The sequence below is a fragment of the Lipotes vexillifer genome, unplaced genomic scaffold, assembly GCF_000442215.2.
Source record: "Lipotes vexillifer unplaced genomic scaffold, Lipotes_vexillifer_v1.1 scaffold1162, whole genome shotgun sequence".
NCBI classification, from domain to species: domain Eukaryota; kingdom Metazoa; phylum Chordata; class Mammalia; order Artiodactyla; family Lipotidae; genus Lipotes; species Lipotes vexillifer.
In genome coordinates this window covers 2112365-2118322 of record NW_006779033.1, presented here as the reverse complement: position 1 = coordinate 2118322, position 5958 = coordinate 2112365, and the positions used below count along the sequence as shown (strand labels likewise).

Here is a 5958-nt window from a genome sequence, read left to right as displayed (position 1 = left end):
TCACAGGTTTGAGATGTTGAATAGCGTCTGCACCGAATAACCTTTTCATAGGATATTTAAGAATCATGGAAGGAAGGCAAGAAAACATCATTTAAGGACAGGTGTTTATCCTCCAAAGTAGGACTAAATTTCTTAACAGTAAAGTTGGAAATTTACCACTGCGGTGACATGGTAAAGTAAAATATTCAACAATCCTTAATGGAAAAACAATCATAAAACGAACAGCACTTTTAACAAGTTATCTGGCAGTGAAGGCATCTGCGCAGAGTTAAGGTTTCAGTAGCTGTGTCTGAAGGTCAGGGGCTCGGTGGGTGCATCTCGCAGACAGGCTTTTTCAAGGAGAGCCAGAAGTCTAGCTGCATGTGAAAGACCCAAAACAGGGCCCCAAAACTCAGCTCAGATGGCTCTCACCATAGCAGCCAGGCCTAGAGTTTCTATAGCTTGGAGCCACACACTGATTTTAAAGATTTTGTTTACACAGACAGAAGATGAAGATTTTACAAAATTAAGTATAGCTGGTATCTGACAGCAGTCTCTTTAGGAAAAAAAATCTAAGACAAAAAAAACAAACAAAAAAAAAACTCAGCGTATAATGAAAAGGAATCTGAAAAAGAATATACATATGTATATACACATATATATGTATAACTGAATCACTTTGCTGTACACCTAAAACTAACACATTATAAGTCAACTATATTTCAATAAAAATTATTTTTAAAATCAGTTTTTTTTCATCACACACCCACATTTCAAAATAAAATAGGTGAAAGCAATAGTCACCTGATTAGAGCACAGTCCCCAATATTATGTGCATCGAACTCTTGTTGTAACATCTATAGAAAACTACTGGTTGGTGTCTCCCTAGCTGCTGTTGGAGAAGCTGAAAAATAGGTTTCTGAGATCAATGGAGCAGCTTATTTTCTTTTAGAAAACACAATCAGCAAAGTTTTTGCTGATTTAGTTTAAATAAAGTTTAATTCTTCTCTATTCATTTCAATTTATGGCAGCCTTCTAAAAAATAAAAACGCGCACATTTCTCCTGTACTCGAAGTTTTTTCTTGTGAATATTTTGTATTTTGGTCTATTTCCAGATTGTTTTAAGTTGTATTTTTGTCCTACAGAAGACAAGGCTTTCGGCAATTTCACACGCCTTGGACATGCAGCCCCCGGGTGGGACGCTGGAAGCAGACGCAGGTCAGGGACATGCTGAGAAGCATCAGACGGAATCGTCCTGGCAGGAGAGGGGTTTGTCCACATTCATGAAAGATCTGCAGGTTTGTTTTGCATTAAGAGATTATAGGCGATGAATTTATTTATAACACTTTAAAATTTTTACATGAATTATATTAATAATAAAGCTCGATCAGTTCTAAAAAGGCACAAAATGCAAGCTGTCCTCTTCATCGGGATGGTGCGTGCGGCCCCGAGTGTCAGACCCTGGGCCAGCGCCCTTGGCTGTTCAGCTCCTCGAAGGTGCCCTGGTCGTGGGCACCAGCAGAAGGGAGAGGCCCCTCTTGGTGTCCGCGTCTTGCAGGTGTCCACCCAGCCTGGAATACCCTCCTCCTCTGCCTGGGAACCCTCCAGCCTGGGCCCTGGCATGGCCTGTGTCTCTCCAGGTTTCCCTGGGACGATGGCATAGCACACTGGCTATACTGGCCCGAGCTGCCCTTTGGGCACCTCCCCAACTAAGCTGACCCTCTCACGTGCTGTGTGCACACACACGCACACACACACACGTGCACACACACACACAGACACACACACACACACACACACGTTTTGGCTTTCTTCAAAATGCTTCCAAGGTTTTTAGGAAAAATTAAATTATGCTTCTGGCTAGAATTTCTATCTGAACGTTTTTCTGAGGGATTAGTGTATGTACTTAAGGGTGTTTTACTTGAATTTCCACTCTAAAAATAACATTTCAAATAGGTCTTTCAGGACTGCTCAGCTTATTTTATTTCTTTTAAACACTATGTTGGGCTGGAATGGTTTTGAAAAAATCATATTTTTAATCATGTGAAAGAAAGCAAGGGCTGCTAAAAATAAAAGGAGAAAATATGATGACTGGTTGAGGGTGGATTCCTTGAGACACCGGCACCAGCTCCCTGGTGCTCGCTGCATCCCCACCGGGAATCTGGGCACACAGGAGGCCCTCGCTCTCACCACAGCTGAGCGCCAAGAATCTGCCCTTTTCTTTTCCAACTGACCATCCGTGGCCTTTGACCTACCAATTTCTAGGCATTTCCTTTAAAGTTCATACTGTCCCAGACTCCAGCCTGGGAATGGGAGGGAAAGGATATACAGCTCCAGATTTATTTGTTATTACTGAATAGTTTACTGGTTTTAAAACGCAGAGGAAAAGGCTTTGTTTGAATTTCCACTGAGCATGATGAATCGTCTCTGACTGTAAATGAAGGCTGGTGACACTCCAGATCAGAATATGAACAAGTTTGCGCTCTGCGGTGATCGTGGGTTAGTAATTTGCCACCGAGCCGGGGCCACGCAGCCCATCGCGATGCCCAGTCGTGTCCAGCACAAAGGCCCCTGTGTGGCAAGCGCCCAGGCCTGCACATCCTCACGCAGCTGCACACGCTGATCCGGTCCATTTCTTCCCTGATGGATGGCACGGCCGAGGCGAAGGTTCACCTCTCCTCACCTTCCTGTTCACATGCGGGCCATGTGACCCATGACTCGGCCGGCCGCCCCGTGCCCAAGTCCCTACCCAGCTCCGGCTTCCGGTGCAGAAACGCTCCTGAGGTGACAGGTTTCAGGTGTCTGCACTCTGGGCCCGTCCCTCCCGGAATGAGGGGCCCCATAAGGATACGACTGACTTCCCCACCTCCTCACACACTTATTTACCTCTGCCCTGCCCTGATCACCAGTGCAAACGAAAACATCGCCTGCTTTTTATTTTTTAATCCATCCCACAGGGAGGAATGTTCCAAGGCTTGGGATTCTTCAACATCAAAATGTCTCTTGATGGCAAATGAACAGCGCAGTTCTCCAACCATGTCCCATATTCGTCTTGCTTTTAAGGCATATAAAGTCCAGGGGGAACCCGACTCCATGTCACTGACGCTTGAAGGCCAAGTCTAGGTGGTTATAAGTATCCGCTCCATTTGGACATGTGCTCTCTTGTAACTATACAGTGAATCTATCTGTTTTACAAATCTAATTTAGAGAAGTCAAAATAAAACTTTCATTTAAAAAATACCCCCCGCCGCCGCCAAAAAAGAAAAAATACTCCTCTCCCACACCTGCTCTTCGGCCGTACAGATCACGAACGTGGAAGTCACAGTGGAGGGGCCTCCTCTTTCCTGGATTCAGGAGCTTGCAGTGGCTCCCAGCTGGACCAGTGGCGGAGAACAGCCAAAGGGCATCACCACAGCCGACCAGCTAGCCTTGATTCCACGCGTGCCTTTCGGGCTGTGATGTGTGTTTGTCTTGAAAACCTGGATTCGACAACTGCTTCCACCTTGCCATTAACCTCCGGCTTAGTATCCAAGCCACGGACACTTATTAACTGAGCTGTCATCCATGAATAACGAGATTTGTTAATCAAGGTTATGTTTAACTATGTTCATTTGACTGCTGCCTTTTCAGCCCTGTGCTTTTGTGCTTTATGGGCTACTGTCATAAAAATAATCTAAACATATACACGTACATAAATATATATACATATATATAAATATATGTATAAAAATAGGGGAGAAATTCTATGAAATAATTCTAATAAAAATCAGAGGCATTTGAACAAATGGAGATTAAAATTCCCCATAAAGGATTCTAAGTGTGGAACTGTTCACATACATTTTCTTTCAGCTCTGTTCAGTGGCTGTTTTCATCATGATAGCCTGGTGTTTTCAGTTTGAATCAAGACTTCAAGGAGTCCTGGGCTAGGCTGGGTCTTATGCTTTGTGGGACGCACATAGTTCGGGCGGGTTAGCCCGGGGGGAGTACCCCTTACTCTGACATAGTTGGGAAACAGGTACTAAATGACTAACAAACACAACTGTATTGAGAAAATCATCTAGCATAAAATCAAAACCTCAGTCTATTAATTTCTTCACGGGTAAAAATACTGTTGTTTGTGGATTCCTTTGATTAAGGGTCTTTTAGACATTTTAAAAGTACGAAGTTACTGGACTGGAAAAAAATCATTAGATGATACATTTTAAAAAACACCAAAAATAATAAAACAAATTTAGAAGGCTATCTAGCTCTTGCTATTAACATATCATTCAACATTGGTACCAATGCACTGAAAGAGGCCAGAGCAACACTTGCGCTGCCCTGCCCTTTTGTTCCAGCCAGGTCCACCAAGCTACGAAGTCCGAGGCTGGGGGTAACAACATACAGCCTGAAAGCTCTAGTCCTCTGGGAATCGCTCTGACCCAGTTTTCTGGAACACCATCTGCTCTCTGCATGCAGAGTCAGGTAACGTGGTTATTTATTGACCTCTGCGTACATTTTCTCTCCTCCGTGCTTCCACGCACTCCTTTTCTTTTCCAGGCACGCCAATTATGCATGTGTTGTATCTCTTTTCTTCTGTGTTCAGGTCTGTTACTTGCCGCCCCATCATATTTATCCTTGTTCTCTTCCATATTACTTTATGTGACTTCCTCCTGCTTGTTCACCGGTTTCTAATAACACTTGTTTAAATTTTTCTTGCTAATGTGACTTCAACCTCTGGAATGATTTTCTCTCTCGTCCGTGTCTTTACTGACTACTTCTAGCTTAACTCCTTCATTTATTTCCTTTAAGTCCGGGGTCTGCAAACGTTTTCTTAAAGGGCCAGAGAGTAAATACTTTAGGCTTTCGAGCCACACGCTGTAACACAGCCACTCAGCTCTGCCGCTGGAGCACACAGCGGCCACAGACAACACAGGAAGAGGTGGGTGCGGCCATGCTATTTACACAACCCGCGACTGGCCCACGGGCTCTAATCTGCCCACCTCGGCTTCTGGCAAATGGAACCAAACCGCGCTGCCTGTAAGCTTCTTTGAATCCGTGGTATTTGCCTTTGCTGCTACTCCTTATGGCCCGTATGTGCTGTTGGTCTGTCTCGTTTTGGTCCTTGTCCCCCCTTGCAGCCCTCTCCCCGGGCCCGCTCAGCCTTCCCATTACTCTTCCTGTCTGAACGAGGCTGTGTATTTGCTGTGGAACCGTGTGAGGAGGAGAAGGCAAGTGCAGGGCGGGCCGGCAGCTCCACCTCAAAGTCCTCCCAAAACGCTCTCTCCAGAATCAGGACACTCTCTGCCCCGGGACACGGCTGCCCTCACTTCCCGGCACTGATCTGCTGGGCGTGGCCCCCAAGCAGCCCAACCCCGATCAGTCTGCACTGCCCCTCAGCCAGGAGGCCAGGCCCCGACAGTGAAACCGGGGTCCCTCCTGCCGTCCTGCAGGAAAGGGTGGGCGTCGATAAAGACATCGTCCAGCCCTATGGAACGTCATTTTGTGGGACTTTTAGGGCTGGAAATTAATTTGAGCGAATTCTACAGCCAGACATGTATGCCCAGCACAACATGCTCTGAGTGAGCACGTGAAGCATGGTATGTACCCAAGGTTATGTGACCACGTAAACAATGTAGGAAAGAACCATAAGAGACAATGCACATACAGACAAAGGACGCTGCTTCATCAGCCATCCCGAAACTCTGGCTTAAGGCTTTTTACTGCTCAGGACCCTGAGTTCAGAACCCGGGAGGATGGCTCCCCCCTGCTTCCCGGGCTGCTGACCGAGATGGCCTCCCGCACAGGCCTGGGTCCTCCGTGCTGGACCGCCCCCCAGCCCTCCTCCTTGTGTCCTGTCCCCGCAGCCTCTCACCCAGTCTGGCCCAGCTTCCTTAGAAAACAGAAGCTGCAAGGCCTCCTAAAGCCTCGGGAGTGCCCGCCGTGCCCCTCCGTGGACTACTGTGGCAGGCACAGCCCAAATCCAGACAAAGGGGAACG

At 46.5% G+C, this 5958-nt stretch overlaps 1 protein-coding gene across 1 annotated transcript in view; it reads right to left on the bottom strand.

Moving 5' to 3' along the window:
- The window catches only part of GMDS (GDP-mannose 4,6-dehydratase), a 489690-nt gene that overhangs the window by 97277 nt on the left and 386455 nt on the right, over positions 1 to 5958 (bottom strand). The gene's annotated exons all lie outside the window — the stretch shown is intronic.